General features: G+C 38.6%; 1 protein-coding gene and 1 pseudogene across 6 annotated transcripts in view; one reads left to right on the top strand and one right to left on the bottom strand.

The window, feature by feature from the left end:
* The window catches only part of PLD5 (phospholipase D family member 5), a 463,257-nt gene that overhangs the window by 238,139 nt on the left and 197,123 nt on the right, over window positions 1-27,995 (bottom strand). The window lies entirely within an intron of this gene.
* LOC309665109 (phosphatidylinositol N-acetylglucosaminyltransferase subunit Y pseudogene) lies at window positions 7,376-12,795 on the top strand (annotated as a pseudogene). Its single transcript has one exon. The product of its transcript is annotated as a phosphatidylinositol N-acetylglucosaminyltransferase subunit Y pseudogene (transcript).

The following is a 27,995-nucleotide window of genomic DNA, read 5'->3' as shown; positions in this document are numbered from 1 at the left end:
TTTTATTTGGGTTGTTGGTTTTTTTGGATATTGAGCTATATGAGCTGTTTGTATATTTTGGAGACAAGTTTTTTTAAAAATATGACTGCACATAGCTCATTTACTTTATAAGTAGTTCTTGAGTAAATAAGTGAGTGAATCAAATAATCTCCTGACAACATAAATTAGACTTCTTTAGTATCTACTATTTCAAACTTGAAATATAGTGAGCTGTAATTCTTTGTATTAGCACTTGAACAGCACGATGTCTAACAATCTCTCAGTATTTGTTAACAGTTTTAAATGAATTAACTCAGAATAATAAAACTCAAGATAGGGAATTTCAAATATGCTGACTCATTGAAAATGCTCGTTAAAGCTACATATTTCAAATTTAATAGGAGGCAAAAGAACATCATCCTTAGAATTGTAAAGTGATGAGTTTTAACATGCACTACAATTGTTATAAACCACTATATGGAGTTCAAATACTCAGAATTTTAACTTTCCTAATGTAAATTCCTTTATCCCTAAATGTTCTTACTCCATAGAAGGATGCCTTCCCTCAGTAAAAATTTATCAAGGAATAAAGATGTAAGTGACTACTCTATCGTTAATAACTAACTAAAGAGGAAATCATTAGGAGTGGGTCTTGTTTTTGTACTAAAAACAATCATTTTGATTCTCCAGAGGACACAGACTTCTCTAGATTACCAATATCAACTCTTTGTATAAAATAGTTCTCAAGAACAAGAGATGCTTGGATGTATTCTTCCCACTCAAGGAGCAGTGTTTCTGCCTCTGAAGCTTCATGGGGTATTTCTGCCTCTGAAGCTGCCTCTGAAGCTTCATGGGGTATTTCAGGTACAAGTATAAATCCAAAGACACCAATGTTTCTATCGAATCAATGCACCAGGTGACCAACTACCATGACTTGAGCACCCAGCTTTGGTAAGACAAGTTTCCTGCTTTAAAGAAACTTTCAGTTTTACTTGATTTCACGGTGGGGCAGTCTCTCTTTTGTTTGTTTCTAAAATGAAACCCTCTCCTGTTTCTCTTCCTACTCTCATTTCTTTTCAATTTCGTTAACTTGATATTTTTCTGAAAACTTTGGTGTTGACATGGAGGTGAGCCATGAGGCCCCTCTTTATCCTCCATCCCATCCCTGGGGGATCATGCCACCACTGATAGCCTGCTCTTTATCACCTCCGCAGGCTTTTTCCTGAGGCCTTTGTCCACTAGTGAGCACTAGTTTCTAAACATCTCCACTTAGATGACCCATAGACACCACCATGTTCAAAACAGAACTGCATTCTCCAGCTATGTTTGGGCACCACCAGCCATGCAAACTAAAAACTTAAGAATCACATAGCCAATTCCTCTGAATCCTGGATATTGTCTCTTCTAAATATCTCTTAAATTTTCCCATTTTTATACCTTCACTGTCACCATCTTAGGGAAAGGAGAGCTAATATATTCTGTATGATTCCTATTGGTTACTAACCAAAATCATCTGGGAATTTTCTTGAATCCTTTATAATCCATGCCAGAATCTTAGGGAGTACAGAGTTTGAATAACTTCTCCAGGTGATTCCAATATGCCTCCAAACACGTTAGTGTTTGACATATGTTATCTCAGCTATTCTTGACTGAAACCCTATGAGGTAGGTACTTTTAAACCCATTTATAGAAGGAAAAACCTCAGCCTCAGAGATGCTAAGTAACTTGGCTGTGATAAGACAACTACTAAGTGACAGAGCTGAGATTCAAGGTTTATCTGACTCCAAAATCTGTGTTCTTCTGAGTTCCCTGCCATTTACTCTTGATTTACTTGGCCAGTGGTTCCTACATTTTAAGCTGCATACGTTGTAAGAGGGTTTTTCTTTAAATGTCGGTTTCCAATTCAAACCCACAGAAATTGATTCTATAGGATTAGATTCCAACCTAGGAATATGCATTTTAACAAGCACCCAGGGGGATTCTAAAACAGGTATCTAGGATCATGCTTTGAGTAAAAACTGATTACTCATTGGACATATTAACATTTTCCCCCCAGAATGCAAATGTAGTCATGTCTATTTTCTTGTTAACATTAAACAGATCCCAATTAGTTTCATAATAAAGTCCAAATTCTTAGTCATGGTGCATATGACCTCCACATGGTGGTCACAGTCTTATTTGTCTCATCCCCTCCTCTCCCTCACTTTCACTCTGCACTCCAGTCATACAGAACCAAATGCTTGCTCTTCAGTGACAAAGTCATGTTTTGTTTTTTTTTTGTTTTTTTTTTATTTTATTTTATTTTTATTCATTTTATTTTTGGTTGCATTGTGTCTTCACTGTGCGCGGGCTTTCTCTAGTTGCGGTGAGCGGGGGCTACTCTTCGTTGTGGTGCATGGGCTTCTCACTGCAGTGGCTTCTCTTGTTGTGGAGCACAGGCTCTAGGCGCGCGGGCTTCAGTAGTTGTGGCACATGGGCTCAGTAATTGTGGCTCACGGGCTCTAGAGCGCAGGCTCAGTAGTTGTGGCACATGGGCTTAGTTGCTCCACGGCATGTGGGATCTTCCTGGGCCAGGGATCGAACCCGTGTCTCCTGCATTGGCAGGCGGATTCTTAACCACTGTGCCACCAGGGAAGCCCGCAAAGTCATGTATTTTTTAAAAAAAAATTTTTACTTTATATTGGAGCACAGTTGATTAACAATGTTGTGTTAGTTTCAGGTGTACAGCAAAGTGATTCAGTTATACATATACATGTATCTATTCTTTTTCAAATCCTTTTCCCATTTAGGTTATTACAGAATATTGAGCAGTGTTCCCTGTGCTATACAGTAGTCCTTGTCAGTTATCTATTTTAACTACAGCAGTGTGTACATGTCAATCCCAAACTCCCAATATATCCCTCCCCCCCACCCTTCCCCCTTAATAACCATAAATTCATTCTCTAAGTCTGTGAGTCTGTTTCTGTTTTGTAAATAAGTTCATTTGTATCATTTTTTGATTCTGCATATAAGCGATATCATGTGATACTTGTCTGACGTACTTCGCTTAGTATGATAACCTATAGGTCCATCTATGTTGCTGCAAATGGCATTATTTCATTCTTTTTAATGACTGAGTAATATTCCACTATATACATGTATCACACCTTCTTTATCCATTCATCTGTCAATGGACATTTAGGTTTTATCTTCAAATCTCTGCACATGCTGTGGCCCTTATTTGGAAAGCCTGGAATTGTTTAAACCCAGTTACTTGCTCTGTCATTCCTCCAGAGTTAGTTGCTCCTTTCTGTGACTTCTTAACAGGAAGGGCATTGCTCATGTTAGCATTTTTATGCCCCAGTGCACTTATTTCTTAACTTGTCCACCTCTCACCACACTCTTGCTGGTAAAAACAGATAATTCCTCTTTGTATCTTCAGTGTTAGCACAGTCCTTACACAAAGTAGGCCGTTAAATATTTGGCCAATTGAAAAAAATAATAATCAATTGAACTTTGGCAGATAGTCCTAAAAGTTTAAAAATTCTGTGGATATGTTGGGTTGGCCAAAAAGTTCGTTTGGATTTTTCCATAACATATTTTGGAAAAACCTGAGTGAACTTTTTGGTCAACCCAATATTTGGACATTTTTCATACATGTTAATGAAATATATGATCAACTATATCAGTCTTTGCCAAAAGATTTCATAGACTCATATAATTGCTAGAGGAAGAGAAGATTTTGGAAGTCATGTTAGATGATATCCCCATTTTACAGATGGAAAAATAGAAACCTGAAAGAATTAAGTGACTTTCTCAAGTTTATTCAGCAAGTTCAGTGGAGACTGAAAGTTTTTCTTTCTCTGGTCTAGTTCTCCTTTCGCTCTCCCACATTGCTTGTTTTTTCTTCTTTTTCTTCCATTTATCTACTTTACCAGGAATTAACACTTATGTGAGCACCAACTGTGTTTAAGGCACTGGGCCAAATATGTTATCTCAGCATTGCATTTCTTCTCTCCTTCCATCCTCAGAACTTGGACATTTGATATGTACCAGCACTGTGCCAGTTGCCAGAAATGTAAATATTCAGAAGACAGAGTTCACATTCCAACAAGCTTAGAGTCTAGAAGAAAAGACAGATAAATGTGCAGTGATTTAAGACTTGGTATCTCAAGTGGGCACTCCATGACATCCTTGGGATTAAAAACGGAATGACAATTTGGTGGCTATGTATTCAACGGACAAATGTCACTGCTCCCTTCTTTAACAGATTTGTAGTAAGGACCAAAAACACCAATCAGAAAAAAATAAGAAAGCACACACTTGAGAAGTCTCATTCTAACTAACCTGTCATAGAACTGCCAAAAAAGAGAGTGTTCTCTGAAGGGGACCTTTTAATATCCCCTGACTCCCAAGAGAGAATAAAAATTGAGACCTCTGAGACTATAATTATTAATGCCTGAATCTGAAAAGAGACACAGCAGACATGAAGCAATGTAGTCATCCTTTAATATCATACTTTCAGGCTAGATTGACTTACACATAAATTGGGAGTGTCTTACATTTTTAAAAACATCCCTTGACTCAACTTTCATTAATTTTCTATCATGAACATAAGCCCAAAGTCAATATTCACTCATCTAAGAATATTTAGAGAGATACATGATACTTGGTGTTAATACTTTTGGAACTCTAGAACGCACTGTGTCCTATATTCCCAAAATGTTAAAACTAGGTGGGGCTGGGTATAGGGGGAGTTGGGGGAAGAGTCCCTCTCTTAGCTATGGCTCCTAACCCTTTTCTAAAATATAACAATACAAAAGAAAAGACAATCAAACTCACAAAAGCTTTTATATAAAAGAGCTCAGCACAACACTACAGACTAAGTTAAACTGATGTTTATAGTTCACTTGGCTAATAGGGATTTTCAATGACTTCGAGATGCTAATTTTGTAAAATAAGCCTCCTGTGGAGACTGGATAAATTAATATTTGGTATTCATCAGTAGATAATGAGGATTACATAGGAGCAGTCAGCTCTGGGCATTGTAGGTCCACTCAGGATGTAACCTAGCAGACCCAGGTGGCCAGGGCAAACTTCCTGCAGGAGGGGTGGCCTTAGGTGAAACCCAAGAAATGGAGACAAGAAGGAAGGCTGTGCCCAGGAAAGGAAGCGAAAGGTAGGAAGACCCTGAGGCCCAGGAAAGTGTGCTGCTTTTAGGTCCCAGGAAGACATTTAGACTGACATCACAGCATGGAAACTGGTAAAGGAGGAATGTCAAGAGATGGCAGGCAGTGGACTTGAATCTCATGCGTATCAGAAGTTTGTGCAGAAATCCCTCAGGTCCTCAAGAAAGTTAGTCTCTATATTGTGTAGAAAAATAATTCCTGACCCAAGCCTGAATTTTGTTAAAAACATGCAGTACAAGGATTTATACCTTAAATCCTTGCAAAATTCAGAAGCAGATTTTTTTTCTGGAGTAAAATTAATGGAGAGGTTTCAGAAATCAGCAATATGTTCCCCGGAAGTGCCCCTCCTCTATACGAAGCCTACTATATGGGTCCTGGAGGAGGCACACTGAGACCTCAGGACCAGGGTCTGCTGGGAGGAAGGGGGCAGGAGAAGACCAGAGCCTGATTAGGGGATAGTTCTGGGGTAGGGAAATCCAGAGAGGGAGGCCCAGAGCTATGGGCTTTGTGAGAGACTGTAGTGATTCAGAATTTACATGCCATCCTGGGGCTCATTGCTAGGGCACAAGATACTCAGTCTGTTGTCATAACTCTTAATCTAAACATTGCCACCCCATTCCAGTCTGTGCAGAAAATAAAGGTGGGTCTGCATCAACAGCTGAAGTCTAGTGATGGAAGATACTCATGTTATTGGATAAAACAAGGGCAAAGTACGGAGGCAGAGGCTGACAGCAAGCAGGGCACTGGAGGAAACAGCTACACAAGCTCACCCATACTGTGGAGGGGTTGGACAAGGTATGCGAACGTCATGGCACTGCTCCCCACTTAGGTGGGCAGCCCTTACTATAGCAGCCCTAACCTGGCCCTTGGAGCTAAGAATAAGAAAAGAGTAAGCAAGGCCTGGATTTGAACCCAGCTTGACCCCTTACTAGATGGGTTGATTATTTAATGATTTTGAACCTATCATTTCACCTGTAAAATAAGGATAATAACATCTGCTTTAGTGTAAGAGTCAGTGAGATAACATTAAATACCTTACATAGCAGCTGGCATATATTGCTATACAAGAAGTGATACCTGCAATAACAAAACCAGATAATATCTAAAACCGGTCATTTGTGGAGGGTCACAAATAGTGACAGTGGTCACAGTCCACTACGAGCTGGAAATGTAGTTCTAAGTCCTTTCTGTGACAAAAACTGACTACCAGGATAATGAGACAATCAAATGAAAATAGAATAGCTGATTCTACCCTCAGTTACTAGTAAATACCATCACTGAGAACTGCATGCTACAAACAAGAAAGCGTCTGCATAATAGCTAGATAACCTAATATCCCAGACTGCAATATTTCTAAAAGAGTGCTCAGAATAAAGTACTTCACTTATAATGAAGGACAAGCCTGGTTCATCTCATGTAGTAAATGTCATGGTTATTGAAGCAAAGAGATCACAGTGAAAGTTCATCTTATAGATAAACACATGATCAATTTTCAACATTCTATAAAAGTAAAACACAATAATTATTTGTGAATATGTCCTACAACTTGTTATTTCTAATCTGATGAGAAAGAAAGGATCAAAAATCTCATTACAACTCTCTGATAAAATATATTTGCTCTGTATGTGATGTCACTTATTTTGTTACTATTACTATTATTATGATGATTACTGCATTGGTCTCAGATATTTTGCTGTGTTTTACTGGGTCCTCTATCAAGCCACACTTTTCCTAACTATGTTATACAAAAAACATGAACAGTCAAATCACGGATAAGAAACAGACATGGGGGGCAGCGTTTCCCGAGCGCCGGGGGGTGCGGCCTGGCCACTGGGGCTGGACTCCCGGGCAGCGCCTGCAGCGGCGCGGGTGGTCACGGGTGCGCAGGGGCTCGGTCGCGGGCTGCCGGGCCATGCAGCGCGGAGTTTGCAGCCGGCTTGCCTCAGCGCTGCAGGGGACACGCGCACAGCTGCCCGCGGTCACCCAGAGGTGTGTGCACGCGTCGGTGTCGCGGCCATCCCCAGACCAGAGTGAGTGGACGTGGGAACCACCCTGCGCCTTCGACCCAGCACTGCTGGAGTTCCTGGTGTGCCCGCTCTCCAAGAAGCTGCTCCGATATGAAGCATCGACAAATGAATTGATTAACGAAGGGTTAGGAATAGCCTATCCAATTATTGATGGGATTCCTAATATGATACCACAGGCAGCTAGGATGACACATCAAAATAAGAAGCAAGAAGAAATGGAGCAGCATTAGATCATATGTAAAAACGACCACACACACAACTAAATTTTCTAAATACCATCCACCTTTTAAAAAGTCAGAGTGGTGGGTAATAAGTGGAGGGGAAGAATGTTTCTGTCTCTTCCTATGTTGACTGTCCTTATTCCATTGGTCTCGTTAGCAGGGCTGTTATACTCGGCCTCCATGGAAGAAAACTTCCCACAGGGCTGCACTAGCACAAGCAGCCTGTGCTTTTACAGTCTGCTCTTGCCGATCACCATACCCGTTTATGTGTTCTTCCACCTTTGGACTTGGATGGGTATTAAACTCTTCAGGCATAATTAATACAATCAGAGCCAAGACGGTATATCCTAATGATAGGCTTGAGTGTCTGCCTCTGAAAGTTCAACTACATGGAAATACTGGACACCCACTTAATGTGCAAGAAAGATGCTTTGCCTAGCTTCTGTCAGAGGTTTAGGATTAGGGGAGGCTTACGCTGCAGAGGCTTCTTTATTGTACTTTGGTTCTGCCCTTGTTTTTTGACGGTTCTTATTTATACCTGGGGTATCAGGAGAAACATTTCAACAGAGTGTCTTGTTGGAAATTAATAGCCCCAGCCATCACCTGATGACTTTATGTCTTATCCCATTCATAATTAAAAGTTACTAATTTGAAATCTTAAAAAACAAACAAACAAACAAAAAAAAACAGACATGGTTCATAAACATGGGTAAAGATTTTCAACCTAACTCATAATTTAAAAAAAGATAATAAATACCACTTTTTTTTACTTGATCAGATTGGCAAAGATAAAGAATTTTGTAATACACAAAGTTGGCAAGAATGGATAAACCAGGGCTTCCCTGGTGGCACAGTGGTTAAGAATCCGCCTGCCAATGCAGGAGACACAGGTTCGTGTCCTGGTCTGGGAAGATCCCACATGCCGCGGAGCAACTAAGCCCATGTGCCACAACTACTGAGCCTGCACTCTAGAGCCCGTGAGCCACAACTACTGAGCCCACATGCCACAACTACTGAAGCCTGCACGCCTAGAGCCTAGGCTCCTCAACAAGAGAAGCCACCACAATGAGAAGCCTGTGCACCACAACAAAGAGTAGCCCCTGCTCACCACAACTAGAGAAAGCCTGTGTGCAGCAACGAAGACTGAATGCAGCCAAAAATAAATAAATAAATAAATTTATTAAAAAAAAAAAAAGAATGAATAAACCATAATTTAAAAAGACATATGTGGAGACTGGTTCAAGATGGCGGAGTAGAAGGACGTGCGCTCACTCCCTCCTGCGAGAGCACCAGAATCACAACTAACTGCTGAACAATCATCGACAGGAAGACACTGGAATTCACCAAAAAAGACACCCCACATCCAAAGACAAAGGAGAAGTCATAATGAGATGCTAGGAGGGGCGCAATCACAATAAAATCAAATGCCACAACTGCTGGGTGGGTTACTCACAAACTGGAGAACACTTATACCACAGAAGTCCACCCACTGGAGTGAAGGTTCAGAGCCCCACGTCAGGCTTCCCAAACTGGGGGTCTGGCAATGGGAGGAGGAATTCCTAGAGAATCAGACTTTGAAGACTAGCAGGTTTGATTGCAGGACTTTGACAGGACTGCGGGAAACGGGGACTCCACTCTTGGAGGGCACACACAAAGTAGTGTGTACATCGGGACCCAGAGGACGGAGCAGTTATGCCATAGGAGACTGAACCAGACCTACCTGCTTGTGTTGGAGGGTCTTCTGTGGAGGTGGGGGGTGGCTGTGGCTCACCTTGGGGACGGGGACACTGGCAGTGGAAGTTTCTGGGGGTACTCCTTGGTGTGGGCCTACCCAGAGTCCGCCATTGGTCCCACCAAAGAGCCAGGTGGGCTCTGATGTTGGGTCATGTCAGGCCGGACAGACAACAGGGAGGGAGACCAGTCCCACCCATAAGCAAACAAGCAGATTAAAGTTTTACTGAGCTCTTCCCACCAGAGCAACACCCAGCTCTACCCACCACCAGTCCCTCCCATCAGGAAACTTGCACAAGCCTATTAGATAGCCTCATCCACCAGAGGGCAGACAGCAGAAGCAAGAACTACAATCCTGCAGCCTGTGGAACAAAAAACACATTCACAGAAAGATAGACAAGACGAAAAGGCAGAGGGCTATGTACCAGATGAAGGAACAAGATAAAACCCCAGAAAAACAACTGGATGAAGTGGAGATAGGCAACCTTCCAGAAAAAGAATTCAGAATAATGATAGTGAAGATGATCCAGGACCTCAGAAAAAGAATGGAGGCAAAGATCGAGCAGATGCAAAAAATGGTTAACAAAGACCTAGAAGAATTACAGAACAAACACCTAGAAGAATTAAAGAACAAACAAACAAAGATGAACAATACAATAACTGAAATGAAAAATACACTAAAAGGAATCAGTAGCAGAATAACTGAAGCAGAAGAACAGATAAGTGACCTGGAAGACAGAATGGTGGAATTCACTGCTGTGGAACAGAATAAAGAAAAAAGAATGAAAAGAAATGAAGACAGCCTAAGAGACCTCTGGGAAAACATTAAACGTAACAACATTCGCATTATAGGGGTCCTGGGAGAAGAGAGAGAGAAAACATTTGAAGAGGGAGAAAATATTTGAAGAGATTATAATCGAAAACTTCCCTAACATGGGAAAGGAAATAGCCACCCAAGTCCAGGAAGCACAGAGAGTCCCACACAGGATAAACCAAAGGAGAAACACGCCAAGACTCATAGTAATCAAATTGGCAAAAATTAAAGACAAAGAAAAATTACTGAAAACAGCAAGGGAAAAACGACAAATAATATACAAGGGAACTCTCATAAGGTTAACAGCTGATTTCTCAGCAGAAACTCTACAAGCCAGAAAGGAGTGGCATGATATATTTAAAGTGATGAAAGGGAAGAACCTACAACCAAAATTACTCTACCCGACAAGGATCTCATTCACATTCGATGGAGAAATCAAAAGCTTTACAGACAAGCAAAACCTAACAGAATTCAGCACCACCAAACCAGCTCTACAACAAATGCTAAAGCAACTTCTCTAAGTGGGAGACACAAGAGAAAAAAAGGACCTACAAAAACAAACCCAAAACAATTAAGAAAATGGTCAGAGGAACATACATATTGATAATTACCTTAAATGTGATTGTATTAAATGCTCCAACCCAAAGACACAGGCTCACTGAATGGATACAAAAACAAAACCTATATATATGCTGTCTATAAAAGACCCACTTCAGACCTAGGGACACATACAGACTGAAAGTGAGGGGATGGAAAAAGATATTCCATGCAAATGTAAATCAAAAGAACGCTGGAGTAGCAATACTCATATCAGATAAAATAGACTTTAAAATAAAGAATGTTACAAGAGACAAGGAAGACACTACATAATGATCAAGGGGTCAATCCAAGAAGAAGATATAACAATTATAAATATATATGCACCCAACATAGGAGCACCTCAATACATTAGACAAATGTTAACAGCTATAAAAGAGGAAATCAACAGTAACATAATAATAGTAGGGGACTTTAACACCTCACTTACACCAATGGACAGATCATCCAAACAGAAAATTAATAAGGAAACACAAGATTTAAATGACACAACATACCAGATAGATTTAATTCACATTTACAGGACATTCCATTCAAAAACAGCAGATAACACTTTCTTCTCAAGTGTGTGCAGAACATTCTCCAGGATAGATCACACCTTGGGTCACAAATCAAGCCTCAGAAAATTTAATAAAATTGAAATCATATCAAGCATCTTTTCTGACCACAATGCTATGAGATTAGAAATCAATTACTGGGAAAAAAACGTAAGAAACACAAACACATGGAGGTCAAACAATACGTTACAAAATAACCAAGAGATCACTGAAGAAATCAAAGAGGAAATCAAAAAATACCTAGAGACAAATTACAATGAAAACACAACAATCCAAAACCTATGGGATGCAGCAAAAGCAGTTCTAAGAGGGAAGTTTATAGCTATACAAGCCTACCTCAAGAAACAAGAAAAATCTCAAATAAACAATCTAACGTTACACGTAAAGGAACTAGAGAAAGAAGAACAAAAAACCCCGAAAGTTAGCAGAAGGAAAGAAATCATAAAAATCAGAGCAGAAATAAATAAAATAGAAACAAATAAAACAATAGCAAAGATCAATAAAACTAAAAGATAGTTCTTTGAGAAGATAAAAAAAATTGATAGACTCATCAAGAAAAAGAGGGAGAGGATTCAAATCAATAAAATTAGAAATGAAAAAGGAGAAGTTACCACAGACACCGCAGAAATACAAAGCATCCTAAGAGACTACTACATGCAACTCTATGCCAATAAAATGGACAACCTGGAAGAAATGGACAAATTCTTAGAAATGTATAACCTTCCAAGACTCAACCAGAAAGAAACAGAAAATATGAACAGACCAATCACAAGGAATGAAATTGAAACTGTGATTAAAAATCTTCCAACAAACAAAAGTCCAGGACCACATGGCTTCACAGGCGAATTCTATCAAACATGTAGAGGAGAGCTAACACCCATCTTTCTAAAACTCTTCCAAAAAATTGCAGAGGAAGGAACACTCCCAAACTCATTCTATGAGACCACCATCACCCTGATACCAAAAGCAGACAAAGATACTACAAAAAAAGAAAATTACAGGCCAATATCACTGATGAATATAGATGCAAAAATCCTCAACAAAATACTACCAAACATACTCCAACAACACTTTAAAAGGATCATACACCATGATGAAGTGGGATTTATCCCAGGGATTCAAGGATTCTTCAATATATGCAAATCAGTCAATGTGATACATGATATTAAATTGAAGAAGAACCACCATATGATCATCTCAATAAATGCAGAAAAATCTTTCGACAAAATTCAACACCCATTTATGATAAAAACTCTCCAGAAAGTGGGTATATAGAGGGAACCTACCTCAACATAATAAAGGCTATATATGACAAACACACAGCAAACATCATTCTCAATGGTGAAAAACTGAAAGCATTTCCTCTAAGATCAGGAATAAGACAAGGATGTCCACTCTCGCCTCTATTATTCAACATAATTTTGGAAGTCCTGGCCATGGCAATCAGAGAAGAAAAAGAGATAAAAAGAACACAAATTGGAAGAGAAGAAGTACAACTGTCACTGTTTGCAGATGACATGATACTATACATAGAGAATCCTAAAGATGCCACCAGAAAACTACTAGAGCTAATCAATGAATTTGGTAAAGTAGCAGGATACAAAATTAATGCACAGAAATCTCTTGCATTCCTATACGCTAATGATGAAAAATCTGAAAGAGAACTTAAGGAAATGCTCCCATTTACCACTGCAACAAAAAGAATAAAATACCTAGGAATAAACCTACCTAGGGAGACAGGAGACCTGTATGCAGGAAACTATAAGACACTGATGAAAGAAATTAAAGATGATACCAACAGATGGAGAGATATACTATGTTCTTGGATTGGAAGAATCAATATTGTGAAAATGACTATACTACCCAAAGCAACCTACAGATTCAATGCCATCCCTATCAAATTACCAATGGCATTTTTTACAGAACTAGAACAAAAAATCTTAAAATTTGTATGGAGACGCAAAAGACCCTGAATAGCCAAAGCAGTCTTGAGGGAAAAAAACGGAGCTGGAGGAATCAGATGCCCTGACTTCAGACTATACTACAAAGCTACAGTAATCAAGACAGTATGGCACTGGCATAAAAACAGAAATATAGATCAATGGAACAGGATAGAAAGCCCAGAGATAAACCCACGCATATATGGTCAACTAATCTATGACAAAGGTGGCAGGGATATACAATGGAGAAAAGACAGTCTCTTCAATAAGTGGTGCTGGGAAAACTGGACAGCTACATGTAAAAGAATGAAATTAGAACAATCCCTAACACCATACATAAAATAAACTCAAAATGGATTAGAGACCTAAATGTAAGACTGGACACTATAAAAGTCTTAGAGGAAAACATAGGAAGAACACTCGTTGACATACATCAGAGCAAGATCTTTTATGATCCACCTCCTAGAGTAATGGAAATAAAAACAAAAACAAATGGGACCTAATGAAACTTAAAAGCTTTTGCAAAACAAAGAAAACTACAAACAAGACGAAAAGACAACCCTCAGAATGGGAGAAAATACTTGTAAATGAATCAATGGACAAAGAATTAATCTCCAAAATATATAAACAGCTCATGAAGCTCAATATTAAAAAAACAAACAACCCAATCCAAAAATGGGCAGAAGACCGAAATAGACATTTCTCCAAAGAAGACATACAGATGGCCAAGAAGCACACGAAAATCTGCTCAACATCACTAATTATTAGAGGAATGGAAATCAAAACTACAATGAGGTATCACCTCACACCAGTTAGAATGGGCATAATCAGAAAATCTACAAACAACAAATGCTGGAGAGGGTATGGAGAAAAGGGAACCCTCTTGCACTGCTGGTGGGAATGTAAATTGATACAGCCACTAGGGAGGTTCCTTAAAAACTAAAAATAGAATTACCATATGACCCATCAATCCTACTACTGGGCACATACCCAGAGAAAACCATAATTCAAAAAACATATGCACCCCAATGTTCATTGCAGCACTATTTACAATAGCCAGGTCATGGAAGTAACCTAAATGCCCATCGACAGATGAATAGATAAAGCAGATGTGGTACATATATACAATGGAATATTACTCAGCCATAAAAAGGAACGAAACTGGGTCATTTGTAGAGACGTGGTTGGATCTAGAGACTGTCATACAGAGTGAAGTAAGTCAGAAAGAGAAAAACAAATATTGTATATTGACACATATATGTGGAACCTAGAAAAATAGTACAGATGAACCAGTTTGCAGGGCAGAAATAGAGACAAAGATGTAGAGAACAAATGTATGGACACCAAGGGGGGAAAGTGGCAGTGGGGGGTGGTGGTGTGATGAATTGGGAGATTGGGATTGACATATATACACTAATATGTATAAAATGGATAACTAATAAGAACTTGCTGTATAAAAAATTAAAATAAAATTTAGAAATTCAAAAAAATAATAAAGACATATAACCCAATGTTCATTGCAGCACCATTTACAATAGCCAGGACATGGAAGCTACGTAAATGTCCACTGACAGATGAACGGATAAAGAAGATGTGGTACATATATATAATGGAGTATTACTCAGTCAGAAAAAGAAATGAAATTGGGTCATTTGTAGAGATGTAGATGGACCTAGAATCTGTCATACAGAGTGAAGTAAGTCAGAAAAAATAAACAAATGTCGTATATTGATGCATATATGTGGAATGTAGAAAAATGGTACAGATGAACCTATTTGCAGGGTAGGAATAGAAATGCAGACATAGAGAACCGATGTGTGGACACAGGCTGGGCAGGGCAGGGTAGGATGAATTGGGAGATTAGGTTTGATATAAATACACTACCATGGCTAAAATAGATACCTAGTGGGAACCTGCTGTATAGCAAAGGGAGCTCAGCCTGGTGCTCTGTGATGGCCTAGTTGGGTGGGATGGGAGGGGGAGGTCCAAGAGGGAGGGGATATGTGTATGCATATGGCTGATTCACTTTGCTGTGTGGCAGAAATTAACACACAACATTGTAAAGCAATTATGCTCCAATAAAAAAAAAAAAGAAATACATATAATCATTTGATAACAAAAAAAGAGTGGATAAAACAAGTAATCTTACATCTTAATGATACAGACCCTTTGTAATACAATTTGTACTACCTATCCAAATTTAGAATGCATATACCCTGCGACCTAACAATTCCATTTCTAGGAATTTAAAGATATCCTCCTACATATGCTTAAATATATATATATATATGTATGTATGTGTGTGTATATATATATATATATATATATATATACATACACATACATACATATATATATATATATATATATATATACATATATATATATATATATACACATATCCATTGTGGCACTGCTTATTAAAATAACAAAACCCCCAAAGAACATAAATGTCCATTAAATCAATAAAGAACTGATTAACTATATACCCATGTAATGAATGCTATGCAGCCATGGATCTATACATCTTAATATGTAAAGAGGTCCAGAAAAAAATTGTTTAAAGCACAAAAACAAGATGCAAAACTATCTCTATATGCTCCCATTTGTGAGAAAAAAGGAGTTATACAGATATATACAATACTCATAAATATATGTATATATATGAATATATACATATACACACATAGGCATATATAAAATCATAATTGTGGAAAGATATACAAAAACATGGCAGCAGTTTTTGCCCCTGAGCAAGGAGATCCAGGGTCTGCAATAAGAGGGAGATTAGGTTTCATTGTAAGACTCTGCATTTGTATATTTTTGTCATCTGTATATATTAGTTTTTCAATTGCATAAACAGTTGCTTAAAAAGGCAAGAATCTAATGGAATAACTTGGAGATATGGGAGCAATAAGACAAGCAAAGTTGACTGAGGTAAATCTAAGATGATGAGTTTTGTAGATTAATCTTGAGGGAAGAGATCTCCAACCTACTGTAGAGGTCTCTCCCTGTTAGTCAACCAAGTCGCACATTTTAATTCACTTACTTTATATAAAACTCTATAGCATATGTACTATTATCATCACTATCACTTTATAGATGACACAGGCAGGTTAAGTGACCAAGATGGCATAGTGGGCGGCCAAATGGAGATGCATACTCAGGTTTCTTGGATGCTAAGCCCACACACACTCTTGGACATCACACACACACTGCACCTCGACCTCTTCTACCAGGGCTCTGAAACCTCTTAATGGCTTGTATGGCTTTGGCAAACTACAATTTCAATTTTATTTTATTTTTATAAAAGTCAAAGCCTCACCAGATGTGGTTTATACCAAAAAAAGATACTTCTGGCACTGGGTACTAGCTGTCTTTGTGAATGTGACTCAAAAAATAAGTGAACGATATAATGCTTCACTTGGTAAAGCGGCTTGCCATTTTCTACATATATATTAACTGACTTTCATGTCACAACAGCCTGGAAGAAGAGTCGTCATCAATTTATAAATAAGAATACTAATGCTTCATTTAGGGACCTGCTCTCCTTGAAGGGGCAGAAACGGGACTGACCCCGCGTCTTTTGAACCTAATTTTAGTGGTCCAAACACACTGCTACGTTGAGTGTGAATAACATCTGAAAACTAGCTTAGAGCATGCAGGTGAGGTTTAATTGCAGACTCTTTTGATTGCTTGCAGCAGCCTTTTCTTTTAGATTCACAGTTCAAAGTTCCTACTCTGTAATATGACCCCATTCTTCAGTGATGCTTTCTAAATCTTCAAGCTGTTCTGAATTTCAAAAGTTTTGCAACTTTGTAAGCTGAGTTCCAGTGAATTCTTCAGCAGGTTTTTCTTTTAAAACTTTGTTTTTCTCCGTATACTCTTTGTAATCATGGCAATTACTTTAATTGAAAGTTCCAATTACAAAGTTTTTCTTATTACAGGTCTATAAACAAAATATAAAAATATCCATTAGGCACATTCAGCTAGGTTTTCTTTTTATTTATCTCCCCTCTCCCTTTGTCAGTGTTCCCCTTGCCTCATGTTAAGGGCTGGGCTCTTCACTATTACTGTGAGATGTCCTTCCTGCAAAGGCAGCTGAAACAGGCTATCTGTGGAAAAGAAAAAGAGAGCTGTGCATTCTGTGCCCAACGCCATTCATGATGATCAGATATGGCTGTGCCTGGAAGGGTTCAATGAACTTTTTAAAAAATATATAACACATTCAAATAATGTTTTTGCAAAAAAAACCTGGCAACAGGAAATGTCAACATCGTTAATCATATATTAAGTTTCATTAAAATTAAAACTCCGAAATAATTAGCTTCTGCTGCTTCCCAAGTGGCAATTATAGACCATCAGGAAGTATCGCACTCTCTTGAATTTCCTCCTTTAAACATTAAATGCTAAAGATAAAACATTATTTTAAAAATAATCTTTTAGATTTTAACTATGGGAATATAAACAATACTTCCTGGGTACTGGGCTAATCAAACCTCTCATAATTCAGGAAATTTGAATTTTACTTCACTCAGTGGTGAAATTAAGATGTTAATAAGTGACATTTCAAATGAAAGAGTTCAGAAGCATAAAAATATCTATATTTAAATTTTTGAAGATTTTTCTTTCATTTAAAATTCAGCATTTATCTTCCATTCCCAATTATTATTAAACATTATTTATTCAATGCTAGTTAGAAAAAATATGTGTTAGATTATTATATTTTAGCAATCCTTCAGCGGGTTTCTTTTTCTACCCCACTTCCATATCTTTAATTATATAATCTATAACCTTCAGTTTCTTCTCTCATGATCCCCAGTTATTCTCTCAAAATGAATTCCACCATGGGGGGATAATAAATTTATCTAGATAGTACATATTATCTCAATGAACAGTGTATTGTTAAATAATACTAAACAGTATTATAACAGTATTAAAAACAACATTGTTTTTACATGGAAATTATTGCCCATTAAAAAAGAGTAGCTGCTCAGTCCTGATGTGTGAGACACTATAAGACACAAAGAGAGAAAAACAGATGGTGACCCTTGTTCTCAGGGAGTTTTTTATCTTTGATGGGACAACATAAAAATAGAAATGCTGACAGCACCAGCTAGAGGCCAAATCTGCCATTAAAGAGATGAAATGGCCTTGAATTTGTGGAAAGGGGGCAAAGGAGTGAGATGCAGGTGGGGTACCTCAGCCCAGGTCCCTGGGAAAATGCAAATACACTTACAATGAGTAAAGGCTCAAAACAGAAAGAAAACAGCATGTAGTGAGTACCTAACTGATATCAAGCAAAGTTCTAAGTGCTCTACATTAACACTGTGTAGGTAGAAAGAGCTAGACTAGTTGGTGCACAAGGAGAGAAGATGACAAGAGAGGAATCACGGCCTGAGCTAGGGATTTTGGAATCACTTGACGAGAGGTAGAGGTGAAATCATAGGAATGACTCTCTGCCAAAGCTGAGAGTAGGAAATGAGAAAGAACAAGATTTGAATATTGCCTGTCTCTGTAAGTGGGCAATGAAAAGGGTATGAGAAATTGAATATATGAATGGACAAAAGCCAGATCATATATAAAAACAGAATTCAGACCCACAAAGTGCAGCAACCTGACCAAGAAACCAACCTCTTATCTATGATAACTAGCCCAGGAATCCAGCCTGTATAGGTCAGACATATAGAAAGTCAGACTACTATCTCTAGTGACAATCCACAAAGCCAAACAATAACTTTTGCAACCAAAATGACCAGGACTTGATTAATAACTGATAGCTTCCCTAATTTTTGTCCATGCTTCCAACTTAGAATCAACCTGAGAGAGATAAATATGCTCCCTTAGTCCATCACATAGGATGCTTCACTTCTAACAAAGTTAGCTCACCTCCAGCATCCCCAGGCCAACAGCTTCCAATAAGGGCACACCTGAAGCCTTCCTTTTTCCACTATAAAGCTTTCCCCCTCCTCTGCTTGACTTCGAGCCTCTACCAAATGCAACTGATGGTGACTGACTTCCTTACTATAGTAAGCTCTGAATTTGGTTGGTCTTAATTTATTTCCACAAGATTATTGGCATAGACAGAGATGGTTAGCTTTGGAAAAGGCAAGAGAAATCTCTTCCTCTGAATAAAAATGGGAGGAGGGAAGGATGAGTGAAGACACTTGGGGATTCTGAGTTGGCAAGAAAGATGAAGGAGTTTTACCAGGTGGATGCCATTTCTCAATTAAAGTAATCTCTAACCAGAGATTCAGGAAAAGTAAGGTTAGGGCTGTAAGTAAGTGAAAGGAGTTTAGAACTGGGGAAAGACAAGGGGGAGTGAATAAGAAATGGGTAAAATGCCCAGAGCAATCTACAGACTTAATGCAATCCCTATCAAAATTACCATGGCATTTTTCACAGAACTAGAACAAATAACCCTCAAATTTATATGGAATCAAAAAATTCCCTGAATAGCCAAAGTAATTTTGAGAAAAAAGAACAAAACTGGAGGTATAATGCCCCCAGAGTTCAGACTATACTACAAAGCTACAGTAATCAGAACAGTACGGCACTGGCACAAAAACAGGCACATAGATCAATGGAACAGAATAGAGAGCCCAGAAATAAACCCACACATTTGTGGTCAATTAATCTATGACAAAGGAGGCAAGAATAAACAATGAGGAAAAGACATTCTCTTCAGTGGGTGGTGCTGGGAAAACTGGACAGCTACATGTAAAAGAATGAAATGAGAACATTTTCTTATACAATATACAAAAATAAACTCAAAATAGATTGGAGACTTAAATGTAAGACCAGATACCATAAAGCTCCTAGAAGAAACCATAAAGCTCCTAGAAGAAAGCATAAAGCAGAACGCACTTTGACATAAATAGATGCAATATTTTTTTGGATCTGTCTCCTAAAGCAAAGGAAACAAAAGCAAAAATAAACAAATGAGACCTTATTACACTTTAAAGCTTTTGCACAGCAAAGGAAACCACGGACAAAACAAAAAGATTACCTACTGAATGGAAGAAAATATTTGAATGTGATATGAACAATAAGGGGTTAATATCTGAAATATATAAACAGCTCATACAACTCAACATCAAAAAAAAATAACCCAATTAAAAAATGGGCAGAAGTCCTGAACAGATATTTTTCCAAAAGGACATGCAGATGGCCAACAGGCACATGAAAAGATTCTCAACATCACTAGTCACTAGAGAAATGCAAATCAAAACCACGAGACACCTCACACCTGTCAGAACAGTTATCATCAAAAAGAACACAAATAACAAACATTGGCGGGCTTCCCTGGTGGTGCAGTGGTTAAGAATCCGCCTGCCAATGCAGGGGACATGAGTTTGAGCGCTGGTCCGGGAAGATCCCACATGTCACAGAGCAACTAAGCCCGTGCGCCACAACTACTGAGCCTGTGCTCTAGAGCCTGCAAGCCACAACTACTGAGCCCGCGAGCCACAACTACTGAAGCCTGTGCGCCTAGAGCCCGTGCTCTGCAACAAGAGGAGCCCCCACAATGAGAAGCATGCACACCTCAACGAAAAGTAGCCCCTGCTCACCACAACTAGAAAAGCCCGCACGCAGCAACAAAGACCCAATGCAGCGAAAAAAAAAAAAACATTGGCGAGGATGTGAAGTAAAGGGAACCCTTGTACACTGTTGGTGGGAATGTAAATTGGTGCAGCCACTATGGAAAACAGTATGGAGGTTTCTCTAAAATAGAACTACCATGTAACCCAGCAATTCCACTCCTGTATATATATCCAAAGAAATCAAAAACACTAATTCAAAAACATACATGTACCCCAATGTTCACAGCAGCATTATTCAAAATAGCCAAGATACAGAAGCAACCTAAGTAACCATCAACAGATGAATGGATAAAGAAGATGTGAGATATATATATATACATCCCATTATATATATAACTCACATCCCATTATATATATAACTCAGTCATAAAAAAGAATGGGGTTTTGCCATTTGCAACAACGTGGACAGACCTGGACGGTATTATACTTAGTGAAATAAGTCAGATGAAGATAGACAAATACTGTATGTTATCACGTGGATGTGGCATCTAAAAATTAAAACTAATGAATATAACACAACAGAAACAGACTCACAGATATAGAGAACTAGTGGTTACCAGTGGGGAAAGGGAAGTGGGGAGGGGCCAGATAGGGTTAAGACATTAAGAGGTACAAACTAATATGTATAAAGTAAATAAACTACAAGGATATATTGTACAACACAGGGAATATAGCCAATATTTTATAATAAACTTAAATGGAGTATAATCTATAAAAATATTTAATCATGATGTTGTATACTCAAAATGAATATAATATTGTAAATCAATTATACTTCAATTAAAAAAATAAATGGGTAAATTGGCTCTTTTTTGTTTAATATAGTGGATTAAATGTAAGTGCTATCTCCTCTCTTTCTAGAGATTCTAGAATATTCTGTAATGGATATTGGCATTAAAAAAAGGAAAAAAACACATCAAGAAAGTTATAAAGGAAATAGGTTCATTGTGAGCTAAAACAGAGAAACTAGGAGAGAATGTAAAATAAAAGTTCTAGAGCCAGTTTTTGCTTTTACTACACCTTTTATCATTACTGTTTGTTTAGTACATTAGGAATCTATTTGTAGTACCAGGTGCTCTAGGCTTTTAAATTCTTTCATGTTTCCTTGGGGGTGGGGGTGTAGACAAATGTTTCTCTTTCTCTTTAGACAGTCAGAAAAGTGCTCAGATGTCAAATATGAAGCCAAAAACCAAGTCTCCTAAATTTGGGAGCAACACTAATTTAAAAACACAGTTGGGCTTGTCAATATAAACCATGGTAGATCAAAGTGAATATAAATAAAGGAAAAAACTTGTAGTTTAAGGAGAGGATAAAAAATGGATGAAAAACTTCCTTATTTTGGAGAAAAGTTAAATGGAACTTAAAAAGGGACTGCAAACACCTGCAATGAACTTATGTTCCTTAATAAAAAGAACAGTCAAAAAAAAATACTGTTATGGCCTATATGGGAAAAGAATCTAAAAAAGAGTGGATATATGTATATGTATAACAGATTCACTTTGCTGTACACCTGAAACTAACACAACGTTGTAAATCAACTATACTTCAAAAAAAACTAAAATTTAAAAAAGAACAGTCAACATTTATTGTGCATTTATTATATGACAGATATGAAAGGTACTTGTATTAACATATTTAGTCCTTACAGAAACCTTTCAAGTAGGACATAATAACTGTCTTCATTATATAGCTGAAGAAAATGTGGTATAGTAAAACTGAGAAACTTGCCCAAAATTGCAATTCTCCTAAGTGATACAGCCAAATTCAAACCCAGGAAATTTGGCTCTTACAGTCCATTTTCTTATTCCTATAATATGAAAGGAAGGAAAGGAAAGAGGATGAAGGAATATTGCTCAGTCACAAAAGCAATTTAAAAAGCTTTTCCTCTGGTGTCATTGTTATCTATCACCAATACCCTTGGGGGACAATCTAATGAAACCCTTAAGCTTGGGTTTTGATATTTAATAGAATCCTCCATGAAAGGAACCAGGGCTCATTAGAGAGTAGACAGTACCATGTCTCAGAGCCAGAAAATTCAAAATGGGACTAGAACAGCTTCTTGCTGCCAGAAAGCAAGGCTGCTCTCAGAGATATCTGGAATCATGTCCAAAAGACATTGCACATGTACAAAAGACAGCTCCTACTAGCCAAGAATAAAAATTGGGGCATTAAAAGGGAAAACAATGACTAAAGTCTATTGGAGCAAGTTGTGTCTGTTAAGATAGCTCTAAGGTCATGATACTAAATGAGAAAGTACAAAATACTAGGAGGTGATTGTCAGTGCATTAAGAGGTCTCTCAATACTATCTTCTGGAAATGTTACATATTGATGATACAAATGATGTATGTCCTATACTGGAGCTGCAACTGAGTTATTAATAGAAATACAGATATAGCTATGGATATAGTGTATTATTTTAAGTAAGTAAATAATGGATCAGAGGAAGAAATTCAGAAGACAAAGATGTGAAAAACATAAAATGGAGAAGTCAGCTTTGTAATAGAGAAATTATAAAATTTAGAAAATATACATAAAGTGTGTGTGTGTGAAGGGATGCCCTATTACGGCCCTTACTATTCTTTCTGTAGCCAAACCTTGGTGGTCTAGGCCACCCCTTATTAGAGAACCACTATGGCAACTTATACATTAATTACCCAGCCTAAAATATTACACATGTCACATTTTAAACAGACCCAAGTCCATTCACATTAGGGTGAAAGGAAATTACTGGGTTCAGGAATAGTGGGGATTATATACGTAGACCGAGTTGGTCCCTCCCCTTCATGCTTCAGACCCAATGGGCACAGGCTAAAATGGATAGGCAGATTTGTGGGCAAGAGTGAGCCCAACCAGGGCCGTAGTCACCCAGACACAGAACTGATTTAGAAGGATGACAGGCAAGTGGGAGGAAGTACAGGAACAAGGGCTGCTGTAATTATCTGGATAGAATAGGTGGCAAGCGTCCATCAATATGTTTAGAAGTCAATGACAGCCCACCCAAAATTCTATGTTTACTCAGCTTGTTTAATGAGGGTTTACAGAAGTTAGTTACCATGTTATGGGAATTGGGTCTGAGATGGAGGAGGAGCAGGGTGCAAACTCGTTCTGTGTGAATTTATCCAGGAGGTGTGGTAGAGAAAAGTCCCTCTTCTAGTAAGTGTCTAATGATCTCTCTAATAAATAGGGCAGTAACAATCCAAAACAACTGAGGTAGGATTTCTCCAGGAGAGGAGAGATAGATGTAGCTGTAAAATGAAAAATGGAGGCCTGTCATCTGAATGGGTGAGAGTTCCAAGGTGAGCAGGTGTTCTGCGTGTGAGCAGAACTGGGAGGTAAGTTCCAGCATCTCCACTGGTCCCTGAGGATGTGACACGTGGGAGACTTCACAGTGCATGGTTACCTCTTGCAGGAATGGTGCAAAATAATAATTAGGCACACTCGTGAATCATAAAATAGCAAAAACACAGGATGTATACAATCTAAACTGGCAGCTGAAGCCATTCTTGACTCTCTGGTGTTGCCCCAGAGGCCACTGAAATATAATTTCTTAGTGAAAACTAGAAATTTTGCCTTTCACTCCCTCAGGTAATCAAGTGACGTGGAGGTTTATATTTATAGAGACTGAATCAGCAATTAAAAACACACTGGGAAATGAGGGAAAGTACACATAAATTCAGTACAAAGAGACAGAGAAATAGGTCAAAGTCACTTACTGAGGTCAAAAGATCTTGCTTCTGGGCATAACAACTGAGGTTGGTTGAAAGGCACTTTGGAAGATAAGTTTAGAGCAGTTATTTTATTGATTTGTATGGAAAACTATAATCAAGGGTATCATTATTCTACTATTAGTACAGTATTACAGAAGCTAAGTAATAAAAAGAGGAAGAGAAATAAAATAAGAAGTCAGGAAAAAATAAATCACAAATAGGACATTATTTATAAGGAGATACATTTTTTTTAGAAAGACATATAAAAGTTGGGAAAACACTGAGGGGGCAGTATGATTTGGAGTGGGAAACTTTCAGAGGACAGAAAGGTATCTAGGCTAGTTAGTAGAGATAAAATGAATTCAAGTAATATATTTAGAAAAGAGTGCACTGGATGAGGAGACCTTGGAAAGAGGCTGTCAAAACAGTGTGAAGCCACTGACAGACTGCAGAATGTCTTGTATTCTTTCAACTTTCAGGAGTGAGGAGAGCTACAAACACAGAAGGAGCTTAATTACAAGGTAGTTAGATCTCAGCAAAGGTTGCACTGAGCAAGCAGCGCACTTTATGATAATGACACCATAAGGAGAAGAACATAAAGAGAAAACTATGTGAGTGAAGTAAATGGTAATTGGAAGCTGAGCATCATGTGACCTCCTCAGTGCCACCTTGAGGGTAGACAGAATCTAGAAAGGTTATGACGGGAAAAGGTCATGAGAGGAGGACTGGAACTTTGTATAGAAGGACTAAGTTGAGACTGGCATGCTAGAGCTCCTGCAGATTGGCAGTTTTGCCTTCTGGTCTGTATCAGCTCCAGCATACTCAGTGGGTGCATCTCCAGATGATGTCACTTATTTTACTGGGGGCATTCCTGCCTGGAGGAACCTAGGACTGAAGGACACGGAACTCACTCTCTGCAGGCTGCTGGGGGATTGGAGCAATGGTTAAGTCTGCCCTGAGGACAAGGATGGGTGGAACTAGGAGTCAACCAGTTTAAGAACTGGCAGCATGGTTGAGACACAAGATCCAAGGAGGCAAGTAAGACTACATCATGCTACAGGAAGTATCGCAGACACACTGGTCATGGCCTAGCAAATGGATAAAAATAAAATTACAACAGAAGGGGCTGATAGTATAGGAGGAGGTTTAGGGAACTGGGAGACTGAATATGCAAATAAGTAATGGCCAGTCCATACATATATAATCAGTATATATATATACTGATTTGCATATATATATATATGCAAATCAGTAATGGCCAGTCCATATATATATATATATATATATATATATATATATATATATATAAAGTAGAACTCTGAGTCACAGCCTGCAGCAACCTGCCCAGGAAACCAACTTCTTATCTACAATAACCAGCCCAGCCTGCTGTAAGTCAGAATTATAGGAAGTAGGATTGCTATCTCTAGTAATAATCCAGGAGGCTAAACAATAACTTCTGAAACGAAAATGGCCATAACTTAATAACTGCCAGCTCCCCTAATTTTTGTCCCTACTTCCAATTTAGGACCAACCAGAGAAAGCCAAATATGTACCCCTAACCCATCACGTAGGATGCCTGCTTCTAGTTAGCCCACCTCCAGCTCCCCCAGGCCAACGGCCTCCAGTCAGGCCACACCACTATGAAGCTTGCCCCCTCCTCTGCCTGCCTCTGAGTCTCTGCTGAAACACAAATGACTGAGGCGAACTGACTCGCCATAGCAAGCTCTGAATAAATAGCATCTGTTTTCATGTTTACTTCGCTCATTCTCATATGTTTGTTCTCTTTGTTTACCTCCACAGAACCAAAGACTAACTAAAATCAAGATAAAGAGTAGATTCAGGATGAGTGCCATAATGGGGGGAATAGGAAGCTAACTGTGAATAGAGAAGGGGGATTCTGCACTCTTAGGAAGGGACAGGGAGAGGACTGACATTTATATATTGCTTGTTAGTTTCCTGCAGCTTGGTTATGGGTTTATATGACTTACTGAAGCCTCATAAAACCCTGTGAGAGAGATTTTTCTTTAATACACCATTTTTAAGGGAAATAAAACTAAAATAGTTTTCATAACTTATCAGGAGTGGAGTGGCGTCCAAGGCCAGGTTTCCTCTTTCCACTCTGTCAGGCCACTCCCCCAAACCTCCTCTGACTTTCCCACTGCACTTTCGACCACAGAGAATCACCATGTTTGTCTCATGAACTACGGTGTAACTCCTTGTTCAGTCCTTTGTTGTTCTGCAAAAAGGTGATGAATGACATAATTATGTTAATATCTTGCCCAAGTTTACAGAGTCAGTAAGTGGTAGAATATAGATTTGAATCCAGATCTTTCAAATTTCAAAGTCCATGGTCTTTCACTACATTAGGCTACCTGGGAGGTGGAGTAGTTTGCTAGCAGGTGCAAAGGCAAAGTGGACATTAAATTTATTGACCTGAGGTGGTTAAAAACAGTAAGGCTAGGGTACTGGAAGTAAATTTTACAGTTACTAAGGACAGTGGCAAGGGATGGGACTGGTGGCTGGAAGATCTATTAGCCAGGCACAAAAGAAGGAGAGAGAGAGTCCTGGTAGAAGGTAACGTTGCCTATAGTGATAAGGAGACAGTGGCTGATGTAAGAAAAGTTCATCAAATTAAAATGAGAATGACTGAGGGAAGATGGTGGGGCAATGGACTGTCCCACTGGATACTGGGACTGGATTGGGGTGTAAGGAATTGCAGTTGCCCTGCCTCCACCCTGTGCTTTGGAGAGAGGAGAAAAAGCAGAAGCTTCTCAGGATGTTAGGAGGAAGCCAGATGCCACCTGGGTAGATATACAAAAGTGCCTATTACAAGGCTGAGAATGTAGGAGAACAGAAATGCAAGACATAGGGGAAGAGACTGTAGAAGAGAGGAAGATCTGGAGGGGCTGCAAGTTCTGGAAAAGACAGTTGCATGTAGGGGTGCAACAAAGTAATCAGGGTAGTGATTCCAACTACTCAGGGGAAAGGAAGCAGGAGCATAGTTGGTAATTGGGAGAATATGTTCTAGATGGAGGGAGAAGCAATGTTGGGTCATCAGGATTTAGTTATTGACTGAGACAGAAGAAATAACCAGACCGAAATTCCAGTTGCATGAGTTAAAAAATCAAAATTAGATTAAATTATAGCTTCCCCCAAATGAAAAGAGGCATAATTCGGAGGCTCCCAACTTTTTTGTTGAAAACTACCAATGTCTGGCAATGTTTGTTAAAAGGCCCTGGGTATTTTGTCTTAAGGAAGTCATCATAGTTTGACCTTTACAAAGTTACTTTCTAGGTTCTGGGGTTTGCCATTTAAAGTACTCAGCAGTCTTCATTACAGGTGGGGTGAGAGGGGGGGCAGAGGCACTCCACTGAGGAAGTATGAGTCACTGGCCCCTTGCCCACAGAATGTTTACGTTTGTCAGGTAACAGGATTAGCACAAGGTATTGATGCAGATGGAGTGATCAGGAGGAAGACGATGACGACCTGCTGTTTTCCTACTGCTTTCCTTATAATCCCAATATAATTTTTCTCCCAAATTCAGTCTGGGAAACAAACATATTTAGGAACACCTATCTAACATGAAGGAATAAATCTAAGATGTATACTGATTTCTCTCTTGTATTCTTTGTTCTGTATAATACTGTTG

This window comes from Balaenoptera physalus (assembly GCF_965194825.1).
Source record: "Balaenoptera physalus genome assembly, chromosome: 1".
NCBI classification, from domain to species: domain Eukaryota; kingdom Metazoa; phylum Chordata; class Mammalia; order Artiodactyla; family Balaenopteridae; genus Balaenoptera; species Balaenoptera physalus.
This window is presented reverse-complemented; position numbering and strand designations above follow the sequence as displayed.